Source organism: Hemicordylus capensis, chromosome 2 (genome assembly GCF_027244095.1).
Source record: "Hemicordylus capensis ecotype Gifberg chromosome 2, rHemCap1.1.pri, whole genome shotgun sequence".
Classification (NCBI taxonomy): domain Eukaryota; kingdom Metazoa; phylum Chordata; class Lepidosauria; order Squamata; family Cordylidae; genus Hemicordylus; species Hemicordylus capensis.
This window is the reverse complement of record NC_069658.1, coordinates 121,048,171-121,063,593: the sequence shown is the minus strand read 5'-3', so window position 1 is coordinate 121,063,593 and position 15,423 is coordinate 121,048,171. Positions and strand designations below refer to the sequence as shown.

At 43.2% G+C, this 15,423-nt stretch overlaps 1 protein-coding gene and 1 long non-coding RNA gene across 7 annotated transcripts in view; one reads left to right on the top strand and one right to left on the bottom strand.

Moving 5' to 3' along the window:
- ADAMTSL1 (ADAMTS like 1) overlaps nt 1–15,423 on the bottom strand; it is a 786,832-nt gene that overhangs the window by 216,123 nt on the left and 555,286 nt on the right. The window lies entirely within an intron of this gene.
- On the top strand, nt 3,868–15,338 carry LOC128344314 (uncharacterized). Its single transcript, XR_008315785.1, has 3 exons — nt 3,868–3,938; nt 11,188–11,349; nt 15,111–15,338. It is a non-coding gene; the product is annotated as an uncharacterized LOC128344314 (long non-coding RNA).

The window sequence follows — 15,423 nt, the reverse complement described above, 5'->3', positions numbered from 1 at the left end:
GTTCTATCTAAAAAGTTCAGTTGTTGGTTCTGCTGAAGGCCAAATGCTTCATTCTGTGCTCACAACTATTCTAAAACTTGGACCATCGCCCCATATTGCCTTCTCTAAAAGCTGTGAGAGTACTTATAAGTCAGGAAGATGAGCCTCCCTCTTCAGAATACGCTCCAACATTGTGAGAACACTGCTGATACATCTCAAAACAGAGACGGCAGTATTTAATTCCTTTGTAAAACGGCTGAAGGGGCTGTCTCTGCCAATACGTTTTATTGTATTGTTAATGAAGTATGGTTGATTTTGTGTGTATAGGTACTTTTACCTGTAGAATATTTTGTTCTATTGTTGTACACTGACTTGATAATCTTTGAGCTAAAGGAAATAAAGAATTTCCAGAAGTAAATAAAAACAGCCAGCTGCTGAAATTATACCAAAACCTTGGGTCTTATGGCTTCAGCCTTTGACTGCAGAAACTACCATATTGGATTAGATCTGATATGGTAAATCTATTCCAGTGCCCTCATGGTACAAATATACCTGGAATATTTTAGTGGAGGGACAGCTGAGGGAAAGCTGTTGTTCAGCTACAGAGCAACAGCACCCTCTTCCTGTTGTCACTAATCTACTACAAATCTCAATCTCTTGGTTGTTTCCCTCTATAATAAGAAGCGGTTGGGCATTAAATTAATGGTTAACATGTAGTTTGGCTCTTTGGTAATGGTTAACACCAATTACAACAAACAATTCAAAGGAAAGATTCAGGATATTTATAAGGTAATTAGGTTATCTGTAAGACCAACCTCCTATGTTATAATTTATGTTTCATTCCCACTGTGATAAAAGTTGCAACATAGTTGGGATAGTTACTAATGTCCAATTACTGGTTAGACATAGGTGTGTCAAGTATCTGGGAGCAGACTCTAAAACACATCTTGAAATTTTATTGTCCTCAATGTGATTTATAAAAGCATAGCTATGAATGAAGGAAACAACATAGGGAGTGTCCCCAGGAGTGCATTCAATGCCACCATGAATAATTATTGGTGTTCTTGAATTGTTCTGCTATTTTTTATTTTTTATTTTTTGGCTTGTTGCATTATTCGCCTTCACTGCATCTGTTTTGGCAACAAATCCCATTTCCGTCCAGTTGCTCAACCAAAAATAACATTTACATCATATATAATATTGTATAATGTTATAATGCACTGTGGCTGGCAGTAGATTCTGAGTCAGTGATTCTTTTTGGCAATTTTTGGACTGTGTTTGAAATGTGTGTTCTGTGTTGGGAGGGATGAATTCCCTTTTACTGTGTGCTTCTGCAGTGTTTTTCAAGGTGAGGTTGCAAAATGCATTGCAAATTGCAATGCAAAACTTGAGTGCAGTGCACTCTGTGAGTGCAGCTTGTAACGGCCATAGAGAACAATGGGGAAACTCAAAACACCTCACTGCTTCCCATGGGTAGCTCCTAGGGACACCAAAGTTGGTTGGGTGGTAGGGCATGGTGGTTGCTAAACCAACCCACAAAAGAAATGGGCAAGTAGGCTATTTTTAACAACTTTTAACCTTTCCCCCAAACCCCCATAGACACTTGAACTCCCATAGACACGTTTTGAGTTGAAACATTTCGATGTAACATTTAATATTGCTTACATTGAATGTTAAGTAAAGCTTGAGTCATGTGGACTTGTTTGCTCTGAAGGTGTCTTCCTCCACCGCAGCTGTTCTCATGTTGTGATACACTGAGACTGTTCTCCCACACAGCCAAGAAGCCAAGCCAGATTTTGGTTGCTTGGAAGAACTGCCTAGATCCCTGGGGCTACCGGCAGCACCTCAACAATGAATCTACCTCCAGAGCAATACCTCGTAAATGGGATTAAGGGAGCAAGGGCTCCCTTAGCCACATTTCCTTGATCGTCTTCCAGTGCTGGCTACCGTATTTTATGGACTATAAGACTCACTTTTTTCCTCGAAAAATATCCGCCAAAATTCAGGTGCGTCTTATATGTTTTAACAGTTTAATATGCTAAAACTCTGAAAAACTGGATTAAAATTAAGGTGCGTCTTATAGTCCGTAGCGTCTTATAGTCCGTAAAATACGGTACTTGTAGCCAGGGCTGAGATATTGCAGGGCTCCCGGTTAGTGCCGGGGAGATCCCCACAATGCACTGCACACTCACACAGTGAATTATGGTCTTTCTGGGGTGTAGGACGTCCCAGCCCCAACCATCCGTGCTGCCTGGCAGAGCAGAGGATCATCTGGCTGTGTGATGTGCATGCCCAGAAATGGAGGAACGGTCATCTGCGGGGAACGTAATTTTAAGCAGCCTTCCCCGCCATCTGCCAGGTAGCCCTCAATTATGAGAATGGGCTCACTGTGATTTGGAGTGTGCTTGGACTGTGAGGATCTTTGGTGACTATACGGTCCTATCTTTGAACAGGGTGGTTGGACTGAATGACCTCTATTAGCCTCCAGCTCCATGATTCCCAGCTTTGTGTGTTAAAAACAATGACATAATACTGTGATGGTATAGGATTTTAGCTGCACACTGGGTGCAGTAATTTTTTATTTCTGATAAGATGTATTAGTTGGGTGCTTGATTAGCTTTGGGAAAAGATATTCTTCATTTTAAATTACTCTTAACTAAAGTGCACAGATATGCAGAAGTCTGTCAATCACCAGCTATTCCTCAGTGAATATTCATTCTCTGCATTCTCTGCCTTTTCTTAAATTAACTTGTAATCTGCTTCTCCAGAAAGTAACATCCTGGCAGCTGAACTGCAATGCCACCAGTGTTCCCTCTAAGGCATGCACGTGTGCGTGCACTCACATATTTTTCGATGTCCACTCAGTCAATTTTAGATCCCACTCAGTTTGAATCAGGAAGGTTGCACTCTTAATGCATGTGTGCCCACACTGCCATGATACTGCCACCCAGAACAAAATTCATTCCACACACAGATGAAAAAAGTTAGAGAGAACACTGAATGCCACCATCTTTTTTGCCCATAATGGTGGTTTGTGTGTTTTAGAACAGAAGAACTATTGTACATTTCAAAAGAAAATATAAGGAACGATCTTGGCTAAACTGTGTTCTCATCTGAGTGACCTGATTTACTTTTCCAGAAAGGCAACCAAACAAAACAAAGTGAAAATCTAATAAAAGGTTGATAGCCAAAGAGTGCCGTGGGTGCATCCTTTGTCTCCAGAAATGCTCCTGGAATCTTTATTTAGATTGGCTATGAATGTTTTCATTTACAAAAGTCTAGTGAGCACACTAGATATACTCCCAGTTATGCAAACTTTGTGTTACCACCAGCTGACAACTTGCTGACCAGAATATTGAAACTAAAGAAGCTTTAAAAGTTGGTTTCTTTTGCTCTGATGTGTAGGATGCAAATGCATGCAAATGCTGAAGGAATTAATCAGAAAAATAATCTTAGAATTTACTTTTAACAGCCGTATGTGTGATCTGACAGGCTGCTGAAATAATTGTATATGATATCTGTAAGTATAAAACATAATCTCAATATGCCATTATATTGTTTTACTCTGAGAGCATATCTAAACTATAAGCTATATTTCCAGTGTATAATATAAACTATGTTAGAACATAGTATATCATATTTCCTTAAAAACATCATGGCTCCCCTCACCCCCACCCCCTCCGCCACAGCCAGCCACCACCCCAGTCCTGTAGCCAGGATAAGGCCAGTGGGTGCACCGTGGCCCCATCAAGAACACTGCTTCGCGCCACCTAGAATTGTTGTTTGATTTTTTAATTTGTGACATAACAATGACAGCCTCAGTTTAAAGAATGAAGGATTGTTCTAAGAACAGAGGTCAGCATGTTCCACAGCATAACATGAGTGGCTCTGATCCACCCACACTGCTGCAGACATCTAAGGAAGTGCTGGTGGTCTTGTGCAAGCGTCAGATACTTAAAGTAATGTGTCCACACTTAGGTAGCACTACTTAGATTGTAAGCAAAACAGTGCTCCCTGATGGCCGGTGTTTCCTAGTACCACCCTCCCAATTGCAATTCTCAGTCCTTGGGGGAATAATTATTAAACCAATTTCTACAATTACCACGGAGATATGCCTGGAGTATAGCAATGTTCAGGAGAACTCTGCTAACTCTGCTGAAAATGCCAGGGTTGAGCTCTGGCATTACAAGTACCTTGTTACACTAGCTCCATATTTTTATTTTTATTGACAAAAAAAAAAAATCTCCTTGTATTGCGTAACAGTACACCAAAATAATCTGTATACATTCCAATTTCTTCCCAAGAAGTAGCAAAAGGATTGATGGCCATAAAGTACTGATGTTAGGTAGTTAGATGGAATTCAATGGCAGCTCTAAGATTAATTGTGTTAATTGTTGGGATGAATGTGTGTCTGCAAATTGGAGAGATTTAAAGACTCATACCAATGGACATAAGTGTTCTGTGGACTAGTCTGACCCAAGTTTGTAGTTATTATCACGTTCAAGGTATTCCCCATATACTTAAGTACTCAAAAGCAATTCCAAATATAAATTCCACATTTCATGTATTGGTGGTTAATTTTAGAAACAACCCATTTACATTAATTGCTGGTATAAATGTGGAAAAGGGATATTATACTGAAGTCTTCTTATAATATCCTGTTTCTATTGAAATCAATACAGAACCGGTATAAAATAATTCAAATAAGCTTGCCAGTCCCAAAAGATTTTGCAGAAGTGTTTGGTTCCTGTTCTGTTAATCTTATTCAGCTTATTTTAATAAAAGTAAGGAAGTGGGCTCCTGATCTGCATGAATGACATCCTGCAACTGGCTGCAGTTATTGTCCCTTTCTAGTGAAGTCAAGTCACTGTTCATACTAGGCAAATTATCTTATGCTGTTGTCTGACCTGATCTGTTTAAGCCTACAATTGGACACAGACCCTAAGAAAACCAGATGTGCTTATATGAAATTATCTAGTGTAAGTTTGCTATGTCTTTTAGAGTTATCTTAGAAATGTTTCTGACAGTGGGAGCTTTCAACTCATTTTTAAAAAGTAATTTTACTAATGTAAGGAATCTTAGACTGATGAAAGTGAAGCCAAACATGGATTGAGAGTGCTTATCTTGGATACTTAAAAACATGGTGAAACCAAACAAGAAGAGAAGGACCACACCACCAACAATAGAAAGGAAAAGCAGGAATGGTGCAAGGATGATTTGTTGGGAAAACTAAGTCTCAGTGTATTTCAAGGTGGAATACCTGTTCCTCAGAGGAAGATCTTCATTTAACACAATGCAAAGCTTCACACAGACTGCTGACATCCAGCGTCAGCAGTGATGCATTAGGAAGACACATCCATTAGGGTTGTGCGTTTTGTGTTTTTTTCTGTTTTGTTTTTGGCCCGAATCCAAAACACCCCAATTTTGTTCTTTGTTCGAAACCAGCCAATCCTAAACACCCCAATTTTGTTCTTTGTTTGAAATTGCAAAATCTGAAACGTTTTGGATTTTAAAAAATGCCCCCAGGGAAAAACTAGTGGGTGGGGGTGGTAGTGCCCAATGGGTGGAAACTACTACCCAAATTTCAGAGGAATTGGGCAAGGGGCTGATCTTTGGTGAATTTTTGAAGTATAGGATTTTTCCCATAGGGAATAATGGAGGTTTCAACAAAAGTATAGCTTCATGTTGGGGGGAAAGGGGTGGCCTAGAGCAGAGTAGGGTGGGTGGTAGTGCCCAGTGGGGGCAAAGCAACTAGTTCTTCCCCACAGGGAATGATGGAGGTTTCAGCAGCCCCATAACTGCACTTGTGGGGCACCGGGGTGGCCCAGAGCGAGTGGTGGTGTAGAGCACATAGCGTGCCAACCACCCCCATGGGTTGCTAACCCATGGATTACTGGGTTCTGTTGTTTCTGAGATGTTTTGAGTGTAGATTCAGATTCTCTGGTAGCATGTGAGAGTGGATTCATGGCTTCTCATTGAAAATCTCATATGCTACCAGAGAATCTACACTCAGAACACCTCAGAAACAACAGAACCCAGCACCCCATGGGTTAGCAACCCATGGGGGTGGTTGGTACCCTATGTGCACTACACCACCACTCGCTCCCAGCCACCCCAGTGCCCCCCAGGTGGAGTTATGGGTCTGCTGAAACCTCCATTTATCCCTGGCGGGGGAACTTTAAAGAAGCATAAACTTCAACAATTTCTAAGAAATCAGCCCTTTGCCCTATTCCTTTGGAATCTGGGTTGTGGCAGGCACCCCTTGGGGCACTGCCACCTAACCCACTGTTTTGCCGCTCAGGCCCCCTTTCTGCCCCAAATCTGCCCCAAAGACATGCCAACTTCAGAAATTCTTTAAAAATCAGCCCTTTCCCCAATTCCTTTGGAATCTGGGTGGCAGCAGGCACCCATTGGGGCACTACCACCTGAACCACTCTTCTGCCCCCAAAGCCCCCTATCTGCACCAAATCCACCCCAAATAACATCACACATCACACATTAACAACAGCAGAGCTTTGGGGGAAATCAGGCAGATTTCCAAAGGTCATGCACATCCACATCCCCCCCGCCCGAAATGCAATTGATCTACACACAAAAGTGTGAAACAACAACAATAAAATGCACACTGCCCCACTGGCCAGTGAGGGTAAAATTTACCCTTAAATTTGCTTAAAAGGAATAAGGAGGCAATTGCCAGCAGATCAGCCCATGCTTTCGCTGGCCAATCTGTGGGCTGGAAGGGCTGGAAATTCAAACAGATGTCAAAACTCAAAATGGAGAATGAAGGAGAAAGACTTTTTGCGATTGCAAAATGGAGTTCCAGAACAGCTGAAACAACAAAACATTTTGTATCCGAAACAGAGACGTTTTGTTTTGGCTGCAAAATTTTCTGTTTTGAGCATTGGGTGTTTTGCTTTGGTTACAAAACAGCCGAAATGGCCTGTTTTGTGCACAAAACGTTTTGTGCACAAAACGTTTTGTGCACAAAACGTTTTGTATCTGAAACGAAAAGCACATCCCTAACATCCATGCTATGGAGGGAATGCCCACTGCATCTGCATGTACAGCAGGGTAGAGTAGATTTCAGTGATCTGTACTGCCTCTGGAAGTGACCTGTCACTTGAAAATATGTCCCTGAGGGCTGTGTGACACTCATGGATATATTTTCAGGTGACACTGTCACATATGGAGGCAGTGAATACCATTTTATTCACCCCCCCCTTGCTGTGCACCTGTCACTGACCAGCAACCAGAAGGCTGCTCTGGATGTCATCTATTGTGTAGCAAGCAAGAGCAGGTCTCCTTGATGTTCATACCAAAGACTCAGGGTAGGGATGTGCACAAACTGGTTCAAAGGCCATTCTAAAGGCCTCCAAAACGGTCCAAACATGGTGCCAGCTCAAAGTTCGAAGCTGGTGGGGGAGCCTCTTTAAGGGTGGGGGAGGGTGCACTTATCCCTCCTGCTGCTTTTCCCCCGCCGGTGCTCCGTTTTTTGCAAAATCCATGGGGCAGCAGTGTACCTCCCTGTCACTCCTTCCCCTAGTCTTGGCTGGAAGTGGCCGGAAGTACCGGGTGTGCGTGCGCCTGTCGTGCGCACATGTACATGGCAGAGGGGTGTGCACACGCATGCAGTGGGCGCACGCGTGTCTGGTACTTCTGGCCACTTCCAGCCAAGAATGGGGGAAGGGGCGGCAGGGGGATTCAGGGAGATGGAGAGCTGGTCTTGTGGTAGCAAGCATGAATTGTCCCCATAGCTAAGCAGGGTCTGCCCTGGTTGCATATGAATGGGAGACTTGATGTGTGAGCACTGCAAGATATTCCCCTCAGGGGATGGAGCCACCACTCTGGGAAGAGCATCTAGGTTCCCAGTTCCCTCCCTGGCATCTCCAAGATAGGGCTGAGAGAGATTCCTGCCTGCAACCTTGGAGAAGCCGCTGCCAGTCTGTGAAAACAATACTGAGCTAGACAGACCAATGGTCTGACTCAGTATATGGCAGTTTCCTATGTTCCAGGGAGGTACGCTGCTGCCCCATGGACTTTGCAAAAAACGGAGCACCAGCGGAAGGGGGAGTGGTAGGAGGGGGAAAGTGCACCCTCCCCCACCCTTAAAGAAGCATCCCCGCCGGCTTCAAACTGCACCTCTGCGGTTCCGTGCACATCCCTAACTCAGGGCATTGTGGGTGGCAGGAGTGGGGGGAGGTGGCTGGTTCCAAGCACAATGTTTGTGGTGCCTACTATTTTCCCCTCTAGAATGCCTGAATGCAATGTTGTGTCTTGGGCATTGTGGGGAGAGATGGTGGCTATTGCTATCTCCCACGCTGCCAGTGCCTGTAGCCAATGCAGAGTAGTTTAAAGAAAATAAAAGAATAACACTGTTGCACTGTGTTAAACCCCTGCCCATGAAATGTTTCAGAAAATCCCATCACTACCCCCCAATTGACCCACCGTTTTGGAGCTCCCAGTTTTTCTATCTCAGATTCACCTGAAATGTTGATTTTATACAGAAGCTGCTCAGCTCTAGGCTTCTTTAGTTAGTGGCATCCAGGATGAATCACTGTCAGACATCACCCGACTAATCAGTTCACCTCCTGTGATAGACTAATATATCCAGCCCAAACATACTGGCTACTCTACCACATTCGATTGTACTGGAAAATATAAGAAAGGTAATACCAATTATATATTTAGGCTTTTGATGAAAGTTCATCTTTATTCTTGGCCATAAATTTTATGCTGATTATTATGTGATGAGCAGGAGAAACTGTTTTAACATGCTGGTTAAACAGCACATTGTCAGATATAACCTTTGCACACAAACCTTAAGTCAGGTTACTGTCAGCTTCAACAGGCAGAAGTAGAGTGATGGGTCCCACATTTTGCCAAAACCAGATAGTTCTGTTTAACGATAGGGAGTGAACTTATCTGATTAAAACTGAAAAGTGTTTCAGTGTGTTAAATTTGGCCACAGAGATGTTTCAAATCATCATTTCCCCTCGTACTAAAGATCAGATTATTTATTAGTTTTTTGTTTTCACCGTGAGCCCTCTTGTTTACAAATTAGTCTGATGTTTTATCAGAGCTGACATGAATTGACTCACAAGGGATCTGAGGAGCAACTAATGTCTACACACACAAGTGCTTTCAGCATCTACAATAATCTCAATAATTTAGAAACAGAGGGGAAGACATTGATTGCTTTGGGTGCATCCTTCCTTTCTCTTTTGCATAAAATATTTGTCACAATTTTTGCTATCAGAAAAAACAACTAAGCGCTAAATAAATCCATTAATAGTATTCTATGTTCCTAAATTGGGTATCAAACATTACTACTAGGAAGTAAGTCCAACCAAGTTGCCACTCCCCTTCTTGAGGGCTGTGCAACCCTACAGGGACATGAGGAGCAGTGAAAATTGCTTTCCTCTCCTCCTTTACGTGTGCTGTGCTGCTCAGCAACACTCTGATTCTCTGCTCCAGACATAGCTCCACTATGACTCATTTGGCTACTCTGGATGTCAGCCATTATTTGAAGAAAACAAATCAGATATTTCTTTTTGCTGTTTCGCATGATTGAATAAGTTAACAAATTTATTGAAACAATTTGTGTGTATACTTATTCTAATTACTTACTATAAATATATCTCATATTTCCATTTTTGTCAAGACACTAAATGAGTATATACAGTGTATGTATACACACACACACACTCAACAAGAAAGCCAGGGGGAAAGGACAGAGTGAGGTTGTAGGGCTAGTCTTTCCTAGGGTTTGATTAATGGCTGGCTAGGACTTTGTTTTTGACAGGGCAGTTTCAGTTTCAGTTTTGCCTAGAGAGACTGTGAGTGGAGATTAGCTGCAGGTGGGTCACACAGCTTGTGGGAGGGGCCACATTCCTGACGAGCCTGAGTTTGGAAGCAGCTTTTGAACAGTCAAGGCTCAGACCAGGGGAACTTTGCGAACAGAAGTTTTGCGAACAGGAGTTTGCTAAAAGATATCAAAGGAATTTTGCATTGAGTTTAGTGGGGAAGTGGGTGGGGAGGCACTCAAGCAGCCCCCCGTTATCACAAAGGAGACACCCAGCACCAGATGTTGAGTACTACCTCACTTTTGTAATTGTCTTTAATTAGCTGACAACTACAGCTAAGACCTAGCTTTCAAGTTAACAAGCTCTAACTGGCCCTATCCACTCCCAGCATAGTACCTCCAGTGACTGTTGCTGGTGTCTATCTTATGTTTCTTTTTAGATTGTGAGCCTTTGGGGGACAAGGCTCCATCTTATTTGTTTGTTATTTCTCGGTGTAAACTGCCCTGAGCCATTTTTGGAAGGGCTGTATAGAGATTGAATTATTGTTGTTGTTGTTTGTTGTTGTTGTTATTAATATTCTAAATAGCTAATTAAAATAGTTATGAAGGTAGAATGCCAGCAGGCGAAGGAGTACTTCCCAGTGTATGCATGGAGTGTTGCATGTATGACTATCAGCTTGAGCGGCAGAAGTCATGGATGTGCGCTTGGTGCAAAGAGCTCCTGGCTCTTAGGGAACAAGTTTGTTTCCTTGAAGCCAAGGTGGCTGACCTGGAGATGCTGAGAGAGGCAGAGGAGGTATGTTGATGAGACCCACAGTTATGTGATAGAAGCATCCCACTCCCAGGCTGACAGCTCCTCTGCTGTCATGGAGAATGGTGGAAGGGAAGGAGGACATCAGTCTGAGGAAGAGGGTAATGCTCCATTAAAAGGAACCCCTTCCCTGGATGATGCACCCATATTCTCTCGCACAGAGGATACTCTTCCAGGGTTGGGAACCTCCTAGTAGTGGGTGATTTGATCACACCAATTATGTTGGGAAATGCAGTTGGGAGCTCCTCAAAGCCAAATAGGTAGCATACTGAAAGCCAAATATTGATATCCTGGAAGCCAAATAGATAGCATACAGTCCAGGGTCCCCAGGGTAGCGTTCTCTGAAATGCTACCTGTTCCACGTGCAGCGCCAGTGAGACAGGTGGAGCTGAGGGGTCTCAATTCATGGATGAAACGGTGGTGCCAGGAGGAGGGGTTTAGATTTGTTAGGCACTGGGATACATTTTGGGGCAAGCAGTGCCTGTACAAAAGGGATGGGCTGCACTTGATCCAAGATGGAACTAGACTGGTGGCACTTAAAATAAAAAACTTCACAGAACAACTTTTTAAATGATGCATCATGCATTGTCAACAGGAACTGTGTGGTATCTCGTTGGGCAAGCAAAATCCCCTATACTGCAAGACTGCAAAACCAGAAGGGAATAGAGCAGAACCAGGAGTAGAGCAGACGGAAGCACATGACAGCTGGTCAAAAAGTTCAAATGACAATAAGGGAGATAGCACACACCAATGTGAGGTAAGATACCAATGCCAGAAGCCTCCAAGCCAAGAAGGGCGAGCTGGAGTGCTTGGTTGCTAAAGAAAACATAGATATAATGGGCATAAGGGAAACCTGATGGAACTGTGAGAACCAGTGAGACCAGAGTGTATTGCAAGTAGAGTAGTAGCACTGTATGTTAAATAAGAGATAGAATCCAACAAGTTAGAAAACCTAGAAGGACTGGAGTCCTCCACATAAAAATTGTGGGTGACAATATGAGGACTGAAAAGAAACGTGATACTAGGGATGTGCTATCACCCTCTGGATCAAACCACTGGGATTGATCTGAGAAGCTGATTTGCTTTTCTCTATCTCTCTTTGACACCCTTCTTGTCATTGACAGAGCTGTAATAATGGGTGAGTTCAATTACCCTCACATAGATTGGGCAAAATCATGTGCAGGTATTGACAGAGAGGCCAAATTTCTAGACATGCTAAATGACTGTGCCTTAGAGCAGATAGTTGTGGAACCAACCAGAAAGAAGGCAACCTTGGACTTAATCCTGAGAGTTGTAGAACCATTGGGGAACAGCAGCCATAGTGTGATCCAATTCAGCTAAAATGTGAGTGGAGTATTGCCAAGAATGTCCAACACAGATGTGTTAGACTTCAGAAGAGGAAACCTCTCAAAAATGGGAAACTGGTAAAAAGGAAGTTGAAAGGGAAAGTCAAAGGGTTTGACCCCCTTTGAAAGAGGGTCAAACTACTCCAGAAAGCATGGAACTTTTAAAAAACCACAATAATAGAAGCTCAGTTGGGATGTATTCCAAGAAGGGGCAAAAATGACAACACCCAAAACTCAACTTCACATATACACTGATGGGGTCTTAGCCATTGGTGACTGACCAGGAGAGAGATGTTGGGGTCGTGGTTGATAGCTCATTAGAAGTGTCGACTCAGTGTGTGACAGCTGTGAAGAAGGCAAATTCCATGCTAGGGATCATTCAGAAGGGGATTGAAAATTAAAAAACTAATATTATATTGTCCTTATACAAATCTATGGTGCAGCCACATTTAGAGTACTGCATACTGTTCTGGTCACTGTATCTTAAGAAGGACATTGTAGAACTGGAAAAGGTGCAGAAGAGGGCAAGCAAGATGATCAGGAGTCTGGAGCACTTTCCTTATGAGGCAAGGCTACAGCATCTGGGGCTTTTAAGTTTGGAAATTAGGTGACTACGGGGAAACATGATAAAGGTCTATAAAATTATGCATGGAGTAAAGAGAGTGGACAGAGAGAAATTTTTCTCCCTCTCTCACAACACTAGAACCAGGGGTCATCCCATGAAACTGAATGTCAGGAAATTTAGGACTGACAAAAAAGAAGTACTTTTTCACACCTCACATAATTAATCTATGGAATTCTCTGCCACAGGATGTAGTGATGTCCTCTAGTTTGGATGACTTTAAAAGCGACTTGGACAAATTCATGGAGGACAGGTCTATCAATGGATTTTGTTTGGAGGCTATAGGCCACCTCCAGCCTCAGAGGCCTCTGAATACCAGTTGCAAGGGAGTAACAGCAAGAGAGAGGGCATGCCTTTACCTCTTGCCTGTGAACCTCTTAGAGGCATCTGGTGGGCCACTGTGTGAAACAAGATGCTGTACTAGGTAGGCCTTGGGCCTGATCCAGCAGCTCTGTTCTAATGTTCTTATGCTCACAACAATTAGGAATTGCAATAAAACCAACCAAATACAGTTTAAAATGGGACATATAAAACAAGGCAAATCAGCTGCAAATAAAAACATGCCTCTAGCAGCAGCAACCAGAAATGGCAGTCACACAACAGATGTTTAAAGCTTGGTTGAAGAGAAAGGTCTTCACTTTTGAGTTACTTTCCCTTGTAAACTACCATACACAGAATACTGCCTGCTTGTTTTCCTTTATATTAACAAATAAAAGAACTAGAAGTATTGTTGGTTGAGCTGAAACCAGAGAAAGTGGAAAGTCATGCCAGACACGTATGTGACATGGCTCTGAGGAGCTTCCAGATTAGAAATATTATTTCCAGAGGAAATATTATTTCCAGGCAGAGCTGAGCCCATAAGGTCTCATTTTATACTCAATCCAGAAGTCTTGAGAAAAGCTATCGTTAGACACTATGTGTGTCCCAGGTGCTCACGGTTACAGTGGGCAACAGCAGGGAGGAGATCCTGTCTCCCAGCTGTCAATCAATCCCTCACATCGACGATCACAGTCACAGTGTCATTCTGCTGAAGGGGGCAGTGCCGTAAGTGTGATCGCGGCAAATCCACAAGCTGCAGCCTGGTTGGATCCAGGCTGCAGCTCATGGATTTGCCATGAACACACTTATGGCGCTGCCCCCTTCAGATGAACAGTGCTGTAATTGTGATCATCTGTACAAAGGGGTGACTTACAACAAGAATTCCTCCTCACTTTCCCCCACTGTAACTATGAGCGCCCGGGGAGCTTATAAGGTCTGAAGAGGACTATAGACTTTCATCTGTTTAGGATAGACTACAGAGCAGAAAAAGACAGAGGTCAATAACCTGGGACTCTAGTATTCTAACATGATATTGCAAGCTTTGCAGTGGTGTGCTAGATGAGTAGTGAGCTGTGTGAATCAGTCACATGGTGAAATAACCAAACAACCCTTGACCAAAGGTCTTCCAGAGAGTTGATGGAGGGCTGATTAATATATTCAATATTTTCCCTTTCCCCCCATCAAGGATACCACTTACATGCCTTAAGACTGTTTTATCATACACAGCACATAATGAGGCTATTCTCACAACCACAGGAAAGCGGGCTAAGGGAGCCCAGCCTGCTTTCCTGTGGTCGTGGGAACTGCTGGGAGCCACGCAGCTCCCGGTGGTTAGCCTGCTTAAGTTCCCTCCCTTAAATGATGTTAGTTGAGCGAGTACTTTGCTAAACCTGTCTTAACTGATCGATTGCTACCGTGGCACAGCTCTGCGCCGCAGCAACCCAAGAGCAGACTCCTGACCGGGAGGCTACAAGCAGCCTCCTGGCCTTGGGGGGGGGGGTGTCTCCCCAGGATGACCTGTGCACTTGTCTGGGGCATCCTGGGACTTCCGGGGGCTGGGGGGCCGCCCCTACCGGCTCCGTGATGGAGCCGGTAGTTTTTTTGGTAGCTGATCTGGCCACCCAGGGACGGCTCCCTACTTGTCTGCAGGGAGAGTGGGCTAAGCCCGCTCTCTCTGCACAGTCCAGTACGGCCCTCCACACTGCTCGTGTGGAGAGCCTCAATAAGTACCTGGAAGAAAATGGTGACTTTTAGGCAATTATTGTTTGAATCATGCTCATCTTCAAAATGGAGATTCAATTGTTCTAAAATATTCTGCACAAGATATTGACTTTTTGATTGTCACTTGTTCATGGTAGGCTGGCAAAACTTGGAATATAGCTTTGCAGTTAACACATTTTGGCTATGGCATCTGGAGTGGATTAGGGCAGCTACCATGTATTTTATTCCATTGCATTTTATTCCATTCAATCTGACCAGCTATCCTATTTTCCAATATAGTCATTTGTATTTCCATCTGTCATAAGGTCATCGGCATCACCTTAAATCAAACACTCTCTGGCTCCATGTCCCCTGATGAAAATTTATAGTGTCCTGGACATGATACAACTTTTACAGCTTTACAGCTGAAATCCTTCAGGTCCTTCTGACCTACCAAAAAACCCTAGGTTTTATTTTATTGTAATTCCCAAATGCTCACATTTGTCTGTGTGTTTTTTTCTCTCTCTATAGAATGTGCACTGCTTCCAGCAATGTGTTTTATATTACCTGGAAGAATAGAAAAGCATTAATGGGAGGAAACAACTTGATTCTTACTGCCAATACTACACAAAGCAGAACTTCCAAATTATACTTTGACTTCTTGACCAAAGGTGGCAGATTACTTACCTTAAAAGTCTCAGGGCTTAGTTTTCCATTTATTTTACACCCTTAGTGGGACTGCATTGGCATAAAACAATGAAAATCAGACCCTCGTGGTTCATCTATATCTCAGACTAATTTGCCCACTTCACCTTCATTTTACACTGACCCCTATTATGTTGAA